This window comes from Rattus norvegicus, chromosome 5, assembly GCF_036323735.1.
Source record: "Rattus norvegicus strain BN/NHsdMcwi chromosome 5, GRCr8, whole genome shotgun sequence".
NCBI lineage: Eukaryota > Metazoa > Chordata > Mammalia > Rodentia > Muridae > Rattus > Rattus norvegicus.
The window spans coordinates 55,226,440-55,248,484 of record NC_086023.1 but is presented as its reverse complement, the minus strand read 5'-3'; the positions used below and the strand labels follow the sequence as shown (position 1 = coordinate 55,248,484).

At 39.4% G+C, this 22,045-nt stretch overlaps 1 protein-coding gene across 12 annotated transcripts in view; it reads left to right on the top strand.

The window, feature by feature from the left end:
• The window catches only part of Lingo2 (leucine rich repeat and Ig domain containing 2), a 1,322,423-nt gene that overhangs the window by 1,240,188 nt on the left and 60,190 nt on the right, over positions 1-22,045 (top strand). Inside the window, exon 2 of one of the 12 annotated variants that reach the window (NM_001107926.1) lies at positions 18,011-18,117. The exons of the other annotated variants lie outside the window; for them this stretch is intronic. The gene's annotated coding sequence lies outside the window, so the exon portion shown is untranslated. The remainder of the gene's footprint in view (positions 1-18,010; positions 18,118-22,045) is intronic. 12 annotated transcript variants of the gene reach the window in all.

Below are 22,045 nucleotides of genomic sequence, written 5' to 3'. Positions count from 1 at the left end.
ATTTTAATATTAAAATCAATGGGATTGGGGCTGGGGATTTAGCTCAGTGGTAGAGCGCTTACCTAGGAAGCGCAAGGCCCTGGGTTCGGTCCCCAGCTCCGAAAAAAAGAACAAAAAAAAAAATCAATGGGATTTATACATAGCCTAGATATAGCTCTTCTATCAGATAAATGATTTGTAAATGTTTTCTTTGTTCTTAGGCTCACTTGTTCATTTTATTACCACTATTATATAAAGCAAAAAAAATTACTTAGAGACCAATTCAATTTGTCTTTTCCTCTCTTCACTTATAATTTGGGTATTACAATTAAGGTTTTATCTGAGTCAAATTCATGATGATTTACCTCTACCTTTTCTTCTAAGAATTTTGCTATTCATATGTTCATAAACATACGGGTATCTAGTTATTTTGGTACCACTTAGTATCGAAAAAAGAGCACTGTTTCTTCTTTGAATTGTGTTAGTATTATCTTAACAAAAAAAAATCAATGGATTTATTTCTGGACTTTAAATCTATTCTGTCTATATGTCTATGTTTTATCACACAGTTTTGATTACCATCATTTTTTAGTAAGTTTTCAAACTAAGATTCAACATTATTCTTCTATTTCAGAATTGTGCTGGCTCCTTTGAGGTCCCCTTTAGATCTCTGTGAATTCTAAATCAGCTTTCTCATTTCTGAAAAGCAGGAAAGTAGAATGAATCTATATGTACAGCATTGTATCTGTACTACAGCAATGGTAGTGTTAGTGCTGTTACTAACAGAATTATCTCTGTGGCTCCATGTTCTGATTGTTCAGGAGTACCCTTTATGTTTTACATCCCCATTCATTTATTAATTATAATAGATTTCATATTCAGGATTTTCTATATGTAAGATTGCACTTAACAGAGTTAATCTTTGTAGCTTCCTTTGCTATCCATAATCCCCTCTTTTGTTTCTTTCACAATTGCTTCCCTAAGAGCCTCAGTATAATGCTGGGTAGAATGTGTAAAGAGTGGTTTTACTCTTGCATATATTCACGGCATTCCCCCAAGTTTTAATTACACAAAGAAACACATACGAGAAGACTTAAGAAATATCTCAAAGGCATTAGGTTTTATTCTAACATTGCTAATCAGTTTTCAATTCAGTGAAATCATCTTTTGAGTTTCTTCCTGCTTTGGCATCTTTCACATAGATCCAGCTCACCTTTGCAGGCCTTTCTGAAGTGATATGATATGAATTCTTCTGAAAAATATGACAAATGAGAATCCCATTAGAATGTCCCACAAAAGAGCCTGGGTTCAACCCAGAGTGGCCATTCACTGTACAGTCTAAGTCCTGTGGAAGAAGCCTCTCTGTGTCCCTAGAAGGGAAAGGAGTGCCCACCTGCTGAGTCTTTGCTTCTTAAATTTGTGCCTTGAAACCAAACTCCATCTAATACCACAAAATCCTCATCTGTGAAGTGTGTCTCTTGTAACTTTGACTAAGCTGCTCATGTGTCTACACTTGGTTTATAAGTTAGCATGGTTCTTCATCCTATTTGTCAGAGGGTTGTTATAAAAATAATTGTGGGGTGGGGTCTAGGGAGATGGATTTAAGAGTAAGAGCACTTGCTTAGAAAGTACGGGGACCCATGTTCTGAGTTCAATATTCCAGCACCCATGTAAGAAACTGGACATGGCTATACTTACCTATAGAACTAGAATTGTTAGTAGGCTGATCTCAAGAAATTGTGAACCAGCTATCCTAAGAATAAAGGAAAGCTTCCCATCAGGTGATGGATTCTAACTCAAGGCCATAAGTCAGGAAGGCATAGAGAAAGACAACCAAAGTTTTGTTACAGCTTCTACAGAGGAAGTCATATATATGCAGACTCTGCCTATGGATACACACATACATACTGCTGATACCTAAGAAATTCCATACTGTGAGGCAATTCATAATTATGACTGCTTATGTACTCTTAATAGGTAGAAGTTAGTTCATTGGAATTATCTGAAAAAATGGTACCAATAATTTCATCATATTTTCTCCAACATTTTGTTCTTTTAGAACAGTATCTTATAACAAGAAAAGGGTTCGGGGCTAGAAAGATGGTTCAGTAATTAAGAGCACTTATTGCCCTTGCAAAAGGCCTGTGTTCCATTCTTAGCATGTTTAGAATGTCATTAGGATCACAATTGCCTATTTAAATTACTGGGGATCTCTCTCTCTCTGTGTGTGTCTCTGTCTGTCTCTGTTTCTCTCTGTCTCTGTCTGTCTGTCTCTCTCTGTCTCTCTCTGTCTCTCTCTCTCTCTCTCTCTCTCTCTCTCTGCTCAGCAGGCATTTATGTGGCATATGTACACAGACACACACACACAATATGTATGCATATATACATTTTTAAAATCTCTTTAATATTCACAGGGGATAAAAGAAAGACATTTCAGAATATCTAGTAGCTAGCCATTGCCTTTTAACCCATTCAATCTTTCTCTCAAGTGTGCCTTTAAATCCCAGCCCTGTCCACATGGTAATTGTTCAGTAAGAGTTTCTTGAGTGAACAGCAGAAGGAAGAGAACAAGTGAGGTCATTTCCTTGTATGTGGAGTCACTGGCTGCTTCATAAATTGATTCGATGCTGTTGAATGTGCAGTTTTGTTTTAGTGAAAGATGTGGCTGAGACAAGCAACATTGGAGATTGATCTCTGATAAACCTTTAGCGTTCCTTAGTCTACTAGGTAGCTCCTGGTTTCAGTGAAGATCCCTTACACAGAGTGATTAGGGGAAATTGTTCTCTACTGGCCATCTTGCTTTGGAAGATCACTGTTAGTCCTACTTTGACAAAAGATATTGTGATTAAAGGCTTTGTTTGGAATTAACATGCACCTCTCAGAGTTCAGAACTCAAATAGCATCTCATAGCAACTCAGATTTCCTTTTAAAAAAATCTTCTGACCCGCGGATCCCGGCCCACAGCAGCTCTCTGCTCCCAGACCCAGTGAGAGAGAGACCCAACCTCCTGGTCAGGTGGGCACTCCTGAGGCTGCAGAGCGGAAGAGACCACCAACACTGCTCACCCCTGCCCACATCCCTGGCCCAAGAGGGAACTGTATAAGGCCTCTGGGCTCCCGTGGGGGAGGGCCCAGGAGCGGCAGGACCCCTGCGCCTGAGACACCACCGGAACCTGAAAGAAACAGACCGGATCAACAGTTCTCTGCACCCAAATCCCGTGGGAGGGAGAGCTAAACCTTCAGAGAGGCAGACAAGCCTGGGAAACCAGAAGAGACTGCTCCCTGCACACACATCTCGGACGCCAGAGGAAAAAGCCAAAGACAGTCTGGAATCCTGGTGCACTGAAGCTCCCGGAAGGGGCGGCACAGGTCTTCCTGATTGCTGCCGCTGCAGAGAGCCTGTGGGCAGCACCCATGAGCGAACTTGAGCCTCAGGACCACAGGTAAGACCAAATTTTCTGCTGCAAGAAAGCTGCCTGGTAAACTCAAGACACAGGCCCACAAGAACAGCTGAAGACCTGTAGAGAGGAAAAACTACACGACCGAAAGCAGAACACTCTGTCCCCAAAACTGACTGAAAGAGAGGAAAACAGGTCTACAGCACTCCTGACACACAGACTTATAGGACAGTCTAGCCACTGTCAGAAATAGCAGAACAAAGTAACACTAGAGATAATCTGATGGCGAGAGGCAAGCGCAGGAACACAAGCAACAGAAACCAAGACTACATGGCATCATCGGAGCCCAATTCTCCCACCAAAGCAAACACGGAATATCCAAACACACCAGAAAAGCAAGATCTAGTTTCAAAATCATATTTGATCATGATGCTGGAGGACTTCAAGAAAGACATGAAGAACTCCCTTAGAGAACAAGTAGAAGCCTACAGAGAGGAATTGCAAAAATCCCTGAAAGAATTCCAGGAAAACATAAATAAACAAGTAGAAGCCCATAGAGAGGAGACACAAAAATCCCTGAAAGAATTCCAGGAAAACACAATCAAACAGTTGAAGGAATTAAAAATGGAAATAGAAGCAATCAAGAAAGAACACATGGAAACAACCCTGGATATAGAAAACCAAAAGAAGAGACAAGGAGCTGTAGATAGAAGCTTCACCAACAGAATACAAGAGATGGAAGAGAGAATCTCAGGAGCAGAAGATTCCATAGAAATCATTGACTCAACTGTCAAAGATAATGTAAAGCAGAAAAAGCTACTGGTCCAAAACATACAGGAAATCCAGGACTCAATGAGAAGATCAAACCTAAGGATAATAGGTATAGAAGAGAGTGAAGACTCCCAGCTCAAAGGACCAGTAAATATCTTCAACAAAATCATAGAAGAAAACTTCCCTAACCTAAAAAAAGAGATACCCATAGACATACAAGAAGCCTACAGAACTCCAAGTAGATTGGACCAGAAAAGAAACACCTCCCGTCACATAATTGTCAAAACACCAAACACACAAAATAAAGAAAGAATATTAAAAGCAGTAAGGGAAAAAGGTCAAGTAACATATAAAGGGAGACCTATCAGAATCACACCAGACTTCTCGCCAGAAACTATGAAGGCCAGAAGATCCTGGACTGATGTCATAAAGACCCTAAGAGAACACAAATGCCAGCCCAGGTTACTGTATCCAGCAAAACTCTCAATTAACATTGATGGAGAAACCAAGATATTCCATGACAAAACCAAATTTACACAATATCTTTCTACAAATCCAGCACTACAAAGGATAATAAATGGTAAAGCCCAACATAAGGAGGCAAGCTATACCCTAGAAGAAGCAAGAAACTAATCGTCTTGGCAACAAAACAAAGAGAATGAAAGCACACAAACATAACCTCACATCCAAATATGAATAAAAAGGGAATCAATAATCACTATTCCTTAATATCTCTCAATATCAATGGCCTCAACTCCCCAATAAAAAGACATAGATTAACAAACTGGATACGCAACGAGGACCCTGCATTCTGCTGCCTACAGGAAACACACCTCAGAGACAAAGACAGACACTACCTCAGAGTGAAAGGCTGGAAAACAACTTTCCAAGCAAATGGTCAGAAGAAGCAAGCTGGAGTAGCCATTCTAATATCAAATAAAATCAATTTCCAACTAAAAGTCATCAAAAAAGATAAGGAAGGACACTTCATATTCATCAAAGGAAAAATCAACCAAGATGAACTCTCAATCCTAAATATCTATGCCCCAAATACAAGGGCACCTACATACGTAAAAGAAACCTTACTAAAGCTCAAAACACACATTGCACCTCACACAATAATAGTGGGAGATTTCAACACCCCACTCTCATCAATGGACAGATCATGGAAACAGAAATTAAACAGTGATGTCGACAGACTAAGAGAAGTCATGAGCCAAATGGACTTAACGGATATTTATAGAACATTCTATCCTAAAGCAAAAGGATATACCTTCTTCTCAGCTCCTCATGGTACTTTCTCCAAAATTGACCATATAATTGGTCAAAAAACGGGCCTCAAGAGGTACAGAAAGATAGAAATAATCCAATGCGTGCTATCGGTCCACCACGGCCTAAAACTGGTCTTCAATAACAATAAGGGAAGAATGCCCACATATACGTGGAAATTGAACAATGCTCTACTCAATGATAACCTGGTCAAGGAAGAAAGAAAGAAAGAAATTAAAAACTTTTTAGAATTTAATGAAAATGAAGATACAACATACTCAAACTTATGGGACACAATGAAAGCTGTGCTAAGAGGAAAACTCATAGCGCTGAGTGCCTGCAGAAAGAAACAGGAAAGAGCATATGTCAGCAGCTTGACAGCACACCTAAAAGCTCTAGAACAAAAAGAAGCAAATACACCCAGGAGGAGTAGAAGGCAGGAAATAATCAAACTCAGAGCTGAAATCAACCAAGTAGAAACAAAGAGGACCATAGAAAGAATCAACAGAACCAAAAGTTGGTTCTTTGAGAAAATCAACAAGATAGATAAACCCTTAGCCAGACTAATGAGAGGACACAGAGAGTGCGTCCAAATTAACAAAATCAGAAATGAAAAGGGAGACATAACTACAGATTCAGAGGAAATTCAAAAAATCATCAGATCTTACTATAAAAACCTATATTCAACAAAATTTGAAAATGTTCAGGAAATGGACAATTTCCTAGACACATACCAGGTATCGAAGTTAAATCAGGAACAGATAAACCAGTTAAACAACCCCATAACTCCTAAGGAAATAGAAGCAGTCATTAAAGGTCTCCCAACCAAAAAGAGCCCAGGTCCAGACGGGTTTAGTGCAGAATTCTATCAAACCTTCATAGAAGACCTCATACCAATATTATCCAAACTATTCCACAAAATTGAAACAGATAAAGCCCTACCGAATTCCTTCTACGAAGCCACAATTACTCTTATACCTAAACCACACAAAGACACAACAAAGAAAGAGAACTTCAGACCAATTTCCCTTCTGAATATCGACGCAAAAATATTCAATAAAATTCTGGCAAACCGAATTCAAGAGCACATCAAAACAATCATCCACCATGATCAAGTAGGCTTCATCCCAGGCATGCAGGGATGGTTTAATATACGGAAAACCATCAACGTGATCCATTATATAAACAAACTGAAAGAACAGAACCACATGATCATTTCATTAGATGCTGAGAAAGCATTTGACAAAATTCAACACCCCTTCATGATAAAAGTCCTGGAAAGAATAGGAATTCAAGGCCCATACCTAAACATAGTAAAAGCCATATACAGCAAACCAGTTGCTAACATTAAACTAAATGGAGAGAAACTGAAGCAATCCCACTAAAATCAGGGACTAGACAAGGCTGCCCACTCTCTCCCTACTTATTCAATATAGTTCTTGAAGTTCTAGCCAGAGCAATCAGACAACAAAAGGAGATCAAGGGGATACAGATTGGAAAAGAAGAGGTCAAAATATCACTATTTGCAGATGACATGATAGTATATTTAAGTGATCCCAAAAGTTCCACCAGAGAACTACTAAAGCTGATAAACAACTTCAGCAAAGTGGCTGGGTATAAAATTAACTCAAATAAATCAGTTGCCTTCCTCTATACAAAAGAGAAACAAGTCGAGAAAGAAATTAGGGAAACGACACCCTTCATAATAGACCCAAATAATATAAAGTACCTCGGTGTGACTTTAACCAAGCAAGTAAAAGATCTGTACAATAAGAACTTCAAGACACTGAGGAAAGAAATTGAAGAAGACCTCAGAAGATGGAAAGATCTCCCATGCTCATGGATTGGCAGGATTAATATAGTAAAAATGGCCATTTTACCAAAAGCAATCTACAGATTCAATGCAATCCCCATCAAAATACCAATCCAATTCTTCAAAGAGTTAGACAGAACAATTTGCAAATTCATCTGGAATAACAAAAAACCCAGGATAGCTAAAGCTATCCTCAACAATAAGAGGACTACAGGGGGAATCACTATCCCTGAACTCAAGCAGTATTACAGAGCAATAGTGATAAAAACTGCATGGTATTGGTACAGAGACAGACAGATAGACCAATGGAATAGAATTGAAGACCCAGAAATGAACCCACACACCTATGGTCACTTGATTTTTGACAAAGGAGCCAAAACCATCCAATGGAAAAAAGATAGCATTTTCAGCAAATGGTGCTGGTTCAACTGGAGGGCAACATGTAGAAGAATGCAGATCGATCCATGCTTATCACCCTGTACAAAGCTTAAGTCCAAGTGGATCAAGGACCTCCACATCAAACCAGACACACTCAAACTAATAGAAGAAAAACTAGGGAAGCATCTGGAACACATGGGCACTGGAAAAAATTTCCTGAACAAAACACCAATGGCTTATGCTCTAAGATCAAGAATCGACAAATGGGATCTCATAAAACTGCAAAGCTTCTGTAAGGCAAAGGACACTGTGGTTAGGACAAAACGGCAACCAACAGATTGGGAAAAGATCTTTACCAATCCTACAACAGATAGAGGCCTTATATCCAAAATATACAAAGAACTCAAGAAGTTAGACCGCAGGGAGACAAATAACCCTATTAAAAAATGGGGTTCATAGCTAAACAAAGAATTCACAGCTGAGGAATGCCGAATGGCTGAGAAACACCTAAAGAAATGTTCAACATCTTTAGTCATAAGGGAAATGCAAATCAAAACAACCCTGAGATTTCACCTCACACCAGTGAGAATGGCTAAGATCAAAAACTCAGGTGACAGCAGATGCTGGCGAGGATGTGGAGAAAGAGGAACACTCCTCCATTGTTGGTGGGATTGCAGACTGGTAAAACCATTCTGGAAATCAGTCTGGAGGTTCCTCAGAAAATTGGACATTGAACTGCCTGAGGATCCAGCTATACCTCTCTTGGGCATATACCCAAAAGATGCCTCAAGATATAAAAGAGACACGTGCTCCACTATGTTCATCGCAGCCTTATTTATAATAGCCAGAAACTGGAAAGAACCCAGATCCCCTTCAACAGAGGAATGGATACAGAAAATGTGGTACATCTACTCAATGGAATATTACTCAGCTATCAAAAACAACGACTTTATGAAATTCGTAGGCAAATGGTTGGAACTGGAAAATATCATCCTGAGTGAGCTAACCCAATCACAGAAAGACATACATGGTATGCACTCATTGATAAGTGGCTATTAGCCCAAATGCTTGAATTACCCTAGATCCCTAGAACAAACGAAACTCAAGACGGATGATCAAAATGTGAATGCTTCACTCCTTCTTTAAATGAGGAAAAAGAATACCCTTGGCAGGGAAGGGAGAGGCAAAGATTAAAACAGAGACTGAAGGAACACCCATTCAGAGCCTGCCCCACATGTGGCCCATACATATACAGCCACCCAATTAGACAAGATGGATGAAGCAAAGAAGTGCAGACCGACAGGAGCCGGATGTAGATCTCTCCTAAGAGACACAGCCAGAATACAGCAAATACAGAGGCGAATGCCAGCAGCAAACCACTGAACTGAGAATAGGTCCCCTATTGAAGGAATCAGAGAAAGAACTGGAAGAGCTTGAAGGGGCTCGAGACCCCAAAAGTACAACAATGCCAAGCAATCAGAGCTTCCAGGGACTAAGCCACTACCTAAAGACTATACATGGACTGACCCTGGACTCTGACCCCATAGGTAGCAATGAATATCCTAGTAAGAGCACCAGTGGAAGGGGAAGCCCTGGGTCCTGCTAAGACTGAACCCCCAGTGAACTAGTCTATGGGGGGAGGGCGGCAATGGGGGGAGGGTTGGGAGGGGAACACCCATAAGGAAGGGGAGGGGGGAGGGGGATGTTTGCCCGGAAACCGGGAAAGGGAATAACACTCGAAATGTATATAAGAAATACTCAAGTTAATAAAAAAAAAAAAAAAGAAAAGAAAAAAAAATAAAGGATGTCTTTCAACTACAAAAAAAAAATCTTCTGTATCTCACTCGTTAAGTGTGTTTCTGTGTCTTTAAGATTGATCTAATACAAGTAATTTTACAGTTCTATAAAGTTTCATCTTCTTCTCAGGAGCTGAATAGAAGCTATATAAATTATTTTAATCCCAAGCCATTCGTAAAAGCCATATCCCACACCACTTTTCCTTTCATAACTCCTCTCTATTTTGATCTCTGGCAATCTTAGGTAAAGATTTCTTTCTCTTTTTTTTCTTTCATTTTTAATCCTCAGAAGGTCTGTGTTTTCTGTGGCCTTTCGTCCACTTAAAATTGACTTTGTGATTGTATTTCAATTTTGCATTCAGAGTTTCTTGTTTTGATTGATAAATGTTTTTGAGAAATATAATCTCCCCCTGTGCTTTTCATTCTTTCTGCGTGAAGGAGCTTTGCCTGGGTAGCAAGACAGTCTGATAACACTGAAAATAAATCTTAACATCTCTGCCCTGTGATAGACCAAGACTTCAGCCCTTCTCTTTACCCCAGTGATAATTGCTTATCAGCACATACAGCCCTACTCATAGGCTTCTGATGCCACAGGGGTTTACATCTCTGGAAAGATAGGCAGGAAGTGCCATCCTCTGAATCCATTAATGCCTTTAATACAAGCCAGAAAGAGAATGAATACTAGGCCAGCTTTGCTATCTCAAAATGATAAGGCCATCTCTGCATTTTGAGATGCTTTTTCACAAGGCATCTTTGTTTTACTTTGTCTTTCTTTCCTCACGGCCTTAACTTGGCTACCCTGAAAGAAGCAGTTTCTAAAGTGCATTTTCCAATGCTCTAAGGAAAATAAAAAGTTGTATTTTAAAAATATGTACAATTTGCTGTCATTTTTACTTCCCTCAGCAACTACAGCTGAACTGAATCTCAAGCTGAAACCATCTGAACATATACTTGCCAAATAAACAGGCCTGTTGTCCAGCAGCAGGATACTAGGGAATGACCACATTGTTTAAAAAAGAAACAAAGAAAAAACTTACAAAGATGATGGAGTTTCTACACACCAAAAGGGGGAGAGGGTATGTAATTGTACACCACATGCTAGGATAAGTGTGCATTTGAAATAAACAATGGGAAGAAAGGGGAGAGGGACAGAATTGTAAAGAAAAGAAACACAGGAAACCTGAGAAAACGCTTAAATTCTGTCTCCTTTATCCTCTAATTAGCTCAGAGGAATTGAAAAACACAGATTTGTCGATTCTGTTGGGTGACCAAGATCAAGAGTGTGGCTAGCACTTCAGCTGAGGCTGAAGCAGTTACACTTGCTTTACACTTCCAAAACATCCATGGAAGAATGGACAGTGCCCAACATGACCATTGGACTTAGGACCCCAAAGTTTGCTGGCCTCAGCTCATCACAGCTCCTGGGAAATAGGGCATTTAACCCAGTTGGCAGTCATGAGTGTTGTTTGGAAAACCGGTTAGCATTGCATTTCCCTTTTTCCAGGGACAAAAACAATCACACGCTGCTTTCAGAGATGCTGCCTTATTAAGTACACCATGGAAATTTCCTCTCACATGATGAAGGTAGCCCACCCTGAAGCGTCTGAAAAGCACCATCTTGTAGCCGTAGCTGTTCTTTATCACAGAGCGTCTGGGTGGATTTTAAACTAATGTCAGACAAAACACAAATCCGTTTCTGCAGTACATTCCTACAACATAGAAATCCACTACCCAAACACAGAGATGATTTTTATACGACATGTGATCCTGCACACCCTTCCCTAGAGTTTCCATCTCTAACAATATCTCCACGTGAGATTGCACCCTACTTGGTATACATGGTATGCATTCATTGATAAGTGGCTATTAGCCCAAATGCTTGAATTACCCTAGATGCCCAGAACAAATGAAACTCTGCTTTGAATTCTGATAAAACATCTCTCTTGTTTTTAAAACCTAGCTCAAATTCTGCACTCTCTTGGACTTAGTGAATTATTCCAATGCAAAGGTTTGTATCCCCAGTATCCTATACTCTAGGGACAAAACAGTTGTTAATCAGGTTGGGTCTCTCTCATGTTTTTCACCAACTCCAAGAAAGATGCATATTTATCAGATAGTTACATACACATATGATTAAAGACTGATCTAGCTGTTGTGATGGCTTGATTCCTGGGACACTTGGCCTAATACAGAGTTCTTTTCCAACTTAAGCATGATAGAATAGATGTCCCCCATGCTGTGAGTAAATCTATGAACTCTAAGAAAATGCAAACAAAGCAACAGAATGCAAAAGTTCATTTGTTCAAAATCCTCCTGAGTCAAAAATTAGTTGCATAGTAAGACAATTTAAACACCAACTGAGGTGCCAATCACTCACAGTAGCTGAGCTTAAAAACAAAACAAAAACTGTGATGACTTTTGAAACCCTTTGTGTAAATATTCAGCCAACACAGTCAAGGGCTGGTGCCCTACATGACCCACATTCGTTTAGGGTAATCAGAAAGACTGCATTTTAAAACTGAGATCATTTCAAGGAGGTTTTGTAGAGTCCACGTTATTTTCTACACAGTGACAGACTGTGAGGAAAAAGTAGACCCGATAAAATCCCCACCTGTGTAATTAATATCTATATTCTCTAATTAAAATGTATTAAATCTATGCCCGGCATGGTGGCGCGTGTCTTTTATCTTAGAACCCATGGGGCAGAGGCAGGCAGGTCTCTGTGACTTCAACATCAACCTGGTCTAAACAGTAAATTCCAGAACAGCCATAGCTACATAGTATAACCCTGTCTCAAACAAACAAACAAATAAACAAATAAAGTATTAAACTTAAACACAGGGAAATTTATTCTCTAGAGGTTAATTAAAGAATATTAGGAAAGCACAAGTAAATCATGTTTGCTCCTCTGTGTATGAGAACATCCCACAATGGGAGGGGATTAATTCCTGCTAGGAAGGATTAGGAAAATACCTGAAACAGATGCTGAAAATCAAAAAGCTAGACAGCAAGGCGCTAAGGATTCCGTTGTCTTAACGGGAATATCACACAGGTTGCACTGCTCATTCTGAAGGTTAGCTCACTTACTTCATTGTTCTGAAACAACAAAAAACATGTTACCCGTGGGTTAGATAATCCATTCAGTGGCTCAAATTCAACTCTTGTTCAAATGATTATTTTTTTTAAAAAAATCCTCTCAGAACTAGCTACATTTGCATATCCTCAGCAGTGGTACAAGTGTTCAAAGGGGAATTTCGTTTTCAAAGGAGAAAATATGACTACTTTTCACATACTTGCATCTCTGTGAACATTGACTTGGTCATCAGAGTCCATCATGGGTCCAGAAGCTCAGTTGCTAAATACGCAGACACTTTCAATGTGCAATAGATTTCAATTGAGATGCAGGAATACATGACATCAGGATGTTAGCTACTACAGAAGCATAATTTTGTGTCCACAATGAGAAGAACATGTACAAGTGAAATCTTTTCCAATACAAATGGAAGTGTGATTCATTTCTCATTTTAGAAAAGGTCCTTCAACATAGTCATAGAAAAATAGTAAAAAAAAATGGGTGAATTGCTACAATTTGAGCAATATCTTTCCCTGTTATACTTTCTAATTCAAGCTATATACTAGGGGGTAAAAGTATGGATTTAGGTATGGATTTTCTGGTCTTACATGATAGTAAAAATCTGAATCCAATCTTTATTAAATATTAAGAAATGGCATTCTGTTAAATGTCTGACTTATTACAGACACACAGACACACAGACACACAGACACACAGACACACAGACACACAGACACACACACACACACACACACACACACAGAGAGAGAGAGAGAGAGAGAGAGAGAGAAGACCCATGAGGAAGAGTCTCAGGCCGAGGGAAGAGAGAGAATTTATATCTGCTTCTCACTGCTGAGTCCAGGCTGGATAAAGACAACAGTGGCTTAAAAGCTACTGACACTAGGAGCTCCTGGGTGTCATTTTCTGTTTCTGAAACTAGTGTTGGCAGGACTCATTTTGTAAATATCTGATCTGATTGACTAAGCTAACTATGTTCACACTCAGCTCTATGACTTAACTGAGTTCCCTAATCTAAGCTGCATAATCCTTTTGCTGTAGGGCACCCTTTATGAACTTCCCCATCGAACTGCATGCTAAACTTTAGTTTCGAATGCTGTAGTCAGGTCGCAACTATTTCTCTTCCTGTGTCTGAATGACTTTTATCAATTACCAAGATTTGGGTGGAGTTTTGTCACCTCTTATGGGTGGTCTTCTGAGAAAACCACAGAAGTTGTAAAGGCTTCTTGAATGTTCTTTCTTCAAGCTAGATCATAAGCCTCTCAAAAAATATTTGTTTTCTTTCTAACCCATTTGAACTCGGGAGGGAGGGTTATGTTATCATGCTTTTGGTCTCATGTCTGCTTTCTCTTCTTGGCTGGATACTTTCTCTGCTTTAAATAACTCCTCTTGGTCATGGACAGATGCCTCAGCAGGTGAAAGTCAGTCATGTTCTTGCTGGGAACCCGGGTTTGATTCCCACTACCCATATGACACCAGCATCTGTAACTTCATTTCCAGGGAATCTAATGTCTTCTCATGACCCTGTTGGCACAAAACATGCAGCAAAGCATAGGCAAATATGAAGGCAAAATACTCACACAAATAAAATAAAATAAACCTTTAAAAATTTCTTTCCAAAGGATCTTGTCCTATTTTGCCTCTATCCAAGGGGTTTGTAATGATGTAGAAAAAGTCTTAAATTTAGTTAAAGGAGTTGTGATTTTTTAACTCACATGTTTGCCACAGCATAGGGTGCTTTGTAACCTTTCTAGACCTCTGTCGTTTTACCTCAAAAGTGAAAAGGTGAACCAGGGGGTGTCTAAGGAAAACTCCTCTGCTCTTCTACAATTTATGATAGTCTTCACGACATCCCTGACTTAGGAATTCTTCAAGTCTCTGACTTTGTTAGATCAGTAGCAGTTCAAGACTGCCCTGTGGTCCCTGGAATCATGTAGGAACCTTGGAGTATTCTCTGGTATAGTGTGGGAAGAAGGATAAGAAATTTGAGAAACCAGTTTGAGTCAATATCCCTCACTATGATCTATTTTAGATATTTCTGGGTAAGATTTCATTTAACATTATCAGCAGCAGCATTAGTATTAGTATTAATATTAGTATTAGTATTAGTATTATTTTGGTTTGGTTTGGTTTGCAAACCCCTGCAGTAGATATTAAAACTTCTTTTAAAACTATGTGAATCTGTGTTGATAGTGATTGTGGATCCCTCACAGATGACTCTAGAAATAAGAAAAGTGCAACTGCTACGTAATGATCAGTTAATCTAAGTCACTTCTTTAAAGCGATTCGGAATTGTCTTGAGAAGAATATCATCTTTTGTCATTGTTCAGCTAAGAATTAAGCTGCCATAGCAGGAAAAGGAAACTAGACGAGTGAGGAAATGTTTTATATTAATTATGTCACAGTACAGCAGTATCAGGGCAGTCAGTGTAACTAACGTTTGTAAAGGGCTCAGGAAAGGGGAGAGGTCACAGCTATTCGCTATGTGAATTCTTGATGACTAATAAAACTAACAACTTTATCAGAATGGCCACCCCCACACTTAACATTTTTACAAGCCTAACAAATCCAAAGAAGCCAGAATTTCTCTGTGTCACTTAGCACAGTGTTCAGCATTCCAGGGAGAGATCATAAATGCTGGTCTGATTGAATATGCTATTCAAACCACAGACGAAGTATTTTGCTCAACAGAGACAGTCATTTGGTAACCACAGCACCATGTGAAATCCCTGTGTCTAAAGAAGTTTTCAAAGTATCTTTACCAAAAAGAGATCATGAATTTGGAAGGGAGATATGGAAGTCTTGGGAGGTGACAGTAGGACAGAAATTATGTAGATGCTCATGTATGAAAACCTCAAAAAAATTAATCAAGCCCCACCTGGCTCTGATTTTCAAACCTTCCAGTGAAGTAACCAGAAAGAAGGCAGCCTCTAATCTTCCTTTCCCTTCCTCCTGTTGTCCCTCCAATTATGGCTGTTGATTCCACTGTGTGCCTCTGTGAAATGCTGAGTGAGTCTTGGAAGCCCTCTCGGGAAAGAGAGTTCCCTTACAATAGTGTTTCAGTAGGAACTCCTTACAATTTACAAATACCTGCAGGCATGCTGGTTCTGGCCTGATGCCACTATGGTCCTAGCACTGCTGCTGCTGCTGCTTCTCAGGGTCTACAATAATGCCTTCTACAGCGCTTTTTTAGTGCCTGTGTATTATGTGGCTTGTCATTCACTCACATCTAGTCTCTTCACTGAGCTTATCCTGTGAAGTTTCTAAAATCAATATCACGCCACTGTCGCATATCTGAGAAAGAGATTTTAGAAAACAGTCCAATCGCCACAGAAGTTCATTCCAAGTGTTGTAGCAATTATTTGACATCACGTACAAAAGTACGTGAATACTGAGTGCCGATAGGCTGTTTTTTTTTTTTTTAATCCTTTCTACTCTCTGACAATTTGTGGAGCAATTCTATTATAGTTAAGTAATGTCTGAGAGTTCTCAAGTGCTGGATCCCAACATCTCTCTCTCAGATTCTGTAACATGCCTTTGGACAAGCTTCCCTTAGACTTATAAATACCTGTTATCACATTCACTGACTTCTCTAATTTTTAAAGAGGTATGGCCGTGCCATCTGAAGAACCATCTCTGTCTTCAGGCACTTGCTGTCCAGCAGACATCAGAGGAAACATGAGCAACAGTAAAGATAACTGCCATAGTGAGAATCCCCAATGAATGTCCTTTACCTGTAGCCTATCAGACTTATGGTCATTCTGACAATGTCGGAACGTCCCGCCTGCATTCACACAAAGTTGGGGAAATTCTGCTTAAGTGGCAGAAGTTTGTGGATAGCCATGGGCTTGTCCGACAACTGGCAAGCTGCATCTGCACACAAGACCTATCACTTCCTACTTTCTTCCTAAGTCTATCGCAGAGACATACCTCCAGTTTTCTAAATGAATGCCATGCCTTCTGATAAGAGTATAACCAAGCCCTGGGGCTCACTGTTGTGGCTTGTTTGGGACTATGGCTGTATTTTTTAAAAAATATTCTCAGGGGGTTGGGGATTTAGCTCAGTGGTAGAACGCTTGCCTAGCAAGCGCAAGGCCCTGGGTTCGGTCCCCAGCTCCAAATATATATATATATATATATATATATATATATATATATATATATATATATACACATATACATATATATATATATGTATATATATATATATTTTCAGTTAGGGACAATCCAAACCTTTAGATACAGAACCTAATGTGATTTTCTTCTAATACATTTGAATTTGGACCTGATGAGCCTTCTGCCTCATGGTTCTTCATTGAAGGAATTCTGGAACTGGATGCTCTACCAAACTTTTAGCCAGTACACAATAAAGAGTGAACTATGAGGAGGGTGTTAATCTGTATTCTCAAATATAACCCTGAATATGTCAGCTATATAAGGAAAAGTTCTATCTTCTAAGATATTCTGAGCTTAGTGTATTTTTAAAATTATACAGTGTGACACAAAAAATCACCCCCAAATTAAAAGAACTAAAGTAACAGTTTTATTCTTATCTCTCATGCTGTCAATTATAAGCTTAGCATAGCTCTTTCCTCCTGAGCACTCATAGACATTCAGACAGAGTGCAGCTCAGCTTAAACATTAAGGATTTCAGAACAACAAAAGCAACCAACCAGAGCTCCCAGGGACTAAACCACCATCCACAAAGTACACGTGGAGAGACCCATGGCTTCAGCTGCATATGTAGCAGAGGATGGCCTTGTTCAGCACCAATGGGAAGAGAAGCCCTTAGTCCTGCCAAGGCTGGACCCCCCACCCCAGTGTAGGGTAATGTCAAGGTGGGGAGGCAGAAAGGGGTGGGTGGGTGGGTGGGGGAACACCTTCATACAGGTAGGGGAATGGGGGATGGGATAGAAGTTTATGGATGGGAAACAGGGAAAGGGGCTAACATTTGAAATATAAATAAAAAATATCCAATAAAAATATTTTTTAAAAAACATACAAAACACACACACACACACACACACAAAGGATTTCCTCACTGGTATTTTGGAGGGTCTAGCTAGGTCATTTGAAGATCAGTCAACTGTGTTTCCATGAAGCTTTTAAACATGTCCATCTTGGGTTTCCCATATAGCTCATGGCCTCAGAACAGTTGGACTAACTGACACGCAGCTGATTCACTCCCACAAAGTAAGCATTCCAACAAACTCAAGAGAAGCTGGAAAGTTTCAGATGATATAGCCAGAAGTGTGTGATGCTACCTTCTCAGTGTTCTATTGGACAAAGTAGCCACAGGCCAAGATATAGTAAAAGGAGAAAGTAAGCATAAGCTGTTCTCAAGCGTGGGATGCCCAATGCATATGGGCAAGCTTAAAGAAAGTGATGAGCATCACACTGGAGACAGGCTGTCATACACAAATCTAGTAAGCTTATTGCAAAAACTAGCACACCGTTATTCTCAACATACTGGTATCCTAGTAATGTTTATCCCAGAAAACCTCGTTTCTTTTAAGGACATAGACCTATAAGGATACACTTTGAGAAAGATGCCAGTTGTTCCTCAGGATGCACTTTGAAAATGCAGTCATTCTAGCTGGTACCGCAAAATGAGTGCATTAAGGTAGTAGCATCAGGCTTTTGTAAAGTCATTAGATCTAGAAGAAAGAAGAAACCACTGACTTATTGGTAGCACTCCATCAAGGCAAAGGGGTATTTTTTCACAAAGACATCTCTCTCCTTTGTGACTAAACACAAGATGGCTTAATTGGCTTAATTTCAGTTGAGACTGTAAAATCATTAAAGCAGATGGCCTAGTGAATAACTATAACATGTACAAAATAAAGCTTTCTCTTTGTAGTCAATTAAATTTAGAATTATACATTAAGAAGTGAAAATACTTAGTACTTACTAAAAATTACTTTGTTTCAGAGACAGAATTCTGAGGCCAAGCAACATGATTCTCTTTAAGGTTATATAGCCTTGAGGACCTAAGTTAGGATTCCAGTTCATCTAGGCTCAGGACTCAGAGCCTCTCTCTCTCTCTCTCTCTCTCTCTCTCTCTCTCTCTCTCTCTCTCTCTCTCTTTCTCTCTCTCTTTCACGCGCACGTGCACACACACACACACAGAGAGAGAGAGAGAGAGAGAGAGAATCTCAAATAATTAACAACCTTGATATTTTAGCTCAAAGTGAATGTCATCAAGCCTCAGCTGAAATTTGCTAAATTCTACAAAGAGCAGCTTGATCCTGATTCATCCAATAAATACATAGTTAATGTCTTTACCATTTACTAAGGTGGCGCAAATGCAGAAAATTAACCTTGATCTTGGGTAGCCTGTGTGTTTTGTCAAGTTATAAATGTTGTAGACTGATGTCTTGGACTTTGATTAAATTTGATATGAAACTAGCAAGAACCACTAGAAGTAACTGATGGTTTTCCAGAAATTTCACTGAATGTGTACATGTGAATATGAATCCCCTTTAGAAGATTAAAATTAAATTTGATATATAGGAGGTTCTTTGAGGCCAAAGCAGGAAGCAACAGCTAGGGTGTTCCATGGGACTTCTCTGTGTGTGTGTGTGTCTCTCTCTCTCTCTGTCTCTCTCTGTCTCTCTGTCTTTGTCTGTCTGTCTCTCTCTCTCTCCCCCTCTCTCTCTCTTTCTCTTTCTCTCTCTTGTGTGTGTGTGTGTGTGTGTGTGTGTGTGTGTGTGTGTGTGTGTGTGTCCAATACATAGGGTATTGAAAGGTAAAAGACAAAACAAGATCACTTCACTAAGGGTTTTATCACTGAATAAACTAGTGATATCTAGCACATGTAAAGATCTAGCTCTAATAAGAAGTTGGTTATTAACTTACAGTAGAGAATCATTCACTAGGAAAAGAGACAGGGGGAGGAACATCTGTTGAGTATACATTGTTGACAAGATTTTATGTGAAAGAAACTCTATATGGACTTTTAATAATAAGTAGGATTTGAAAAGATAAAGAGATTGATACTGAGTTCATTGTTGCTTATGGGAAAGCAATAATAATACTACGATAATCCATAATTAGACCTCAAAAGCTCTCTCCATAGAAAAAATAAGAACTAGTTTCTCAATCTAAGACTCTTGTGAAATGTCACTGGGAAAAACTGGAAAGTCAGTAAATATATGACATCTGAAGGACTCTAAATTCAATAGTAATCCAAACATTAATCACTCTAACCATACATAACTCCAGCAGTCAAGTGTATCACCCAGTGAGCCTTTTGTTTTAATTATCATCAGGTTGTTGCACTGTTGTCCTAGAGAATTATTGATTATAAATTGGCTTCCTGCCTCATAACAACACATTGTTCTTCCATGTGAAAGAACCATAGCTGAAATGTTGAGACCCATCTGCTAGTGACTTTCAAGTGACTGTTCATAGAAAACCTTTTGGTTTTGTGCCTCTTCTTATTTTGGCAAGATACACTTAGAAAGCGATGCTCTCTGGCATAACTTGTACTCTGAGTCTTCACCCAGAAGCTGATCAAAATAAATGCAGAGGTCCAAAGCCAAACAAACATTAGACTGAGCTTGGAAAGCCTTGTGGAGGAGTTGGGAGAAGGATTGAGGAAGCCAGAGGGGATTGGAATTCTACAAGAAGACCATCAGAGTCAACTAACCTTGACCCTTTGGGGTTCCCAAAGACTGAGCCACCAACCAAAGAATAAACAAGGACTAGACCTATGCATATATGTGGTAGATATGCAGCTCAGTCTTCATGTGAGTCTTCTAACAACTGGAGTAGGGGCTTACCCTATCCCTGCCTATGGACCCTGGACTCCTAAGTTGTCTGCCTTGTCTGGCTTCAGTGAGAGAGGATGAACCTAGTCCTTCAGGGACTTGAGATGCCAGGGTGAATTGGTACCCAAAGAGGGGGACCTCCCCCTTCTCAAAGGAGAAAGGGAAGAGGAGGAGCTGTGTGACAGGAAGACTGTGAAGCCAGGGGGAGCTACAATTGGGGCATAAAGTAAATAAATAGAAAAGTAGAAAAAAATGGAATTTTGACTACAGAATAAAACATGAATTCAACCTCCAAAAAAAGAAAGACAGAAAGAGAGGCTCCATGCAAGGCTCACTTTATTTAGTTAAGTTTCCTTCACCAAATTTTTATTTTATTATAAAAATGATATAGCAAAACTCAAAGCCTGAAATCTTCCACCTAATATAACATTTTCAACTTTCATAGAATATATATTATATAAATATACAGATACATGAGTGCATTTGTGAATGTGCAAATGATACCTTGAGCCAGCATATCATAAATTTTATAGCCATTATTTTTTTCTGAAATTCCAATGCTTTTAATCAATCTATTTGCTCCCCTTAGGATAAGCACTCAAACATTCAAAAATAAAAGGATTCAAGAGACTAAACAAAGTGAAAGTATCCGTAGTCATAGTTAGTCATAGTGTGTGAAAGACCAGAGTATTTTCAGACAAGATTCATCAAACTTCTGGTGAGTTCTTGGGGCCACAGCCTACTGTGTTATCATTAACACATTTGTCAGTGACTTGACAGAAACAGAAAAGTAAAAGAAATCAATCTGAATACCCAGGGTGAGAGTTTGTAGAGTCAGGGTATGGCTTTAGCAGAGACAGAAGTGAAAATGAGTGTGTGATTTTGGTGACACCTGGAACCTTGTGGAAATTGAGGAGCAGGTGGAAGAAAAGGATGAGGAGAATGCTTCTAAAATGGAAAAAAGTTCAGTTTGATAGTGTGGCAGAGTTAAAATGTATATTTTAATACGACTGTCCAGTCTTCACAAAGTAAGGCAAAGGAATACCCAGACTTCCTTTCTCTCTTGTCCTGTAAGATGCTGTTCTGTCCCTAAGAGTATCACATAGTGACTTACACTGTTGCTAGTATCACATAGTGACTTACACTGTTGCTGGACATGACATTATTTGGCCCTTGTATTTACAAAATAAATATTTTAGTTATAGCATTGTGTTTGGTTGCCCTTGGCACTGTCTGCTCCTCCTTGCTGTCTGTATCCTTTCCATGAGCAACCAGCTCCATCATTCTAAAACTAAGAACACACTGACACCTGGTCTCCAGCAAGCCTTAGAGAGCTGTGCTACTGGACACTTTCCGTGGGCAATATAAATTAAGAAGGTCTACCACCTGGCCTCTGGCAGGCCTTAGAGAACTGTGCTAATTATGGTTGCCAGTAAGCAGTGAAAGTGAGAAATTGAACTCTGTTTTGATTTATCATCTGTACAGTTTTTGAGGGCTTATGTGGTAACCTTAGGAAGTCACCTTGTATATTTGTTTGCTCTGAGGTAAAAGGATCAAAGCTACAAGTGAATCGCGTCCAAGAGAAGAATTATATACTCTAAGCTCTTCAGAAAAAAAAGCTACAGATACTACACTAACCAACTTCAACACCAATAAAATTTTGTCTTGTTATTTTTGTTCATTCAGCTTAACTAGATTCCTTATTTAGTCCTGGGACTACCGAACAATGAGGACTTTGTGTAAGAAAGAGTTCAGGAAAATACCTTGACTTATTTTCTA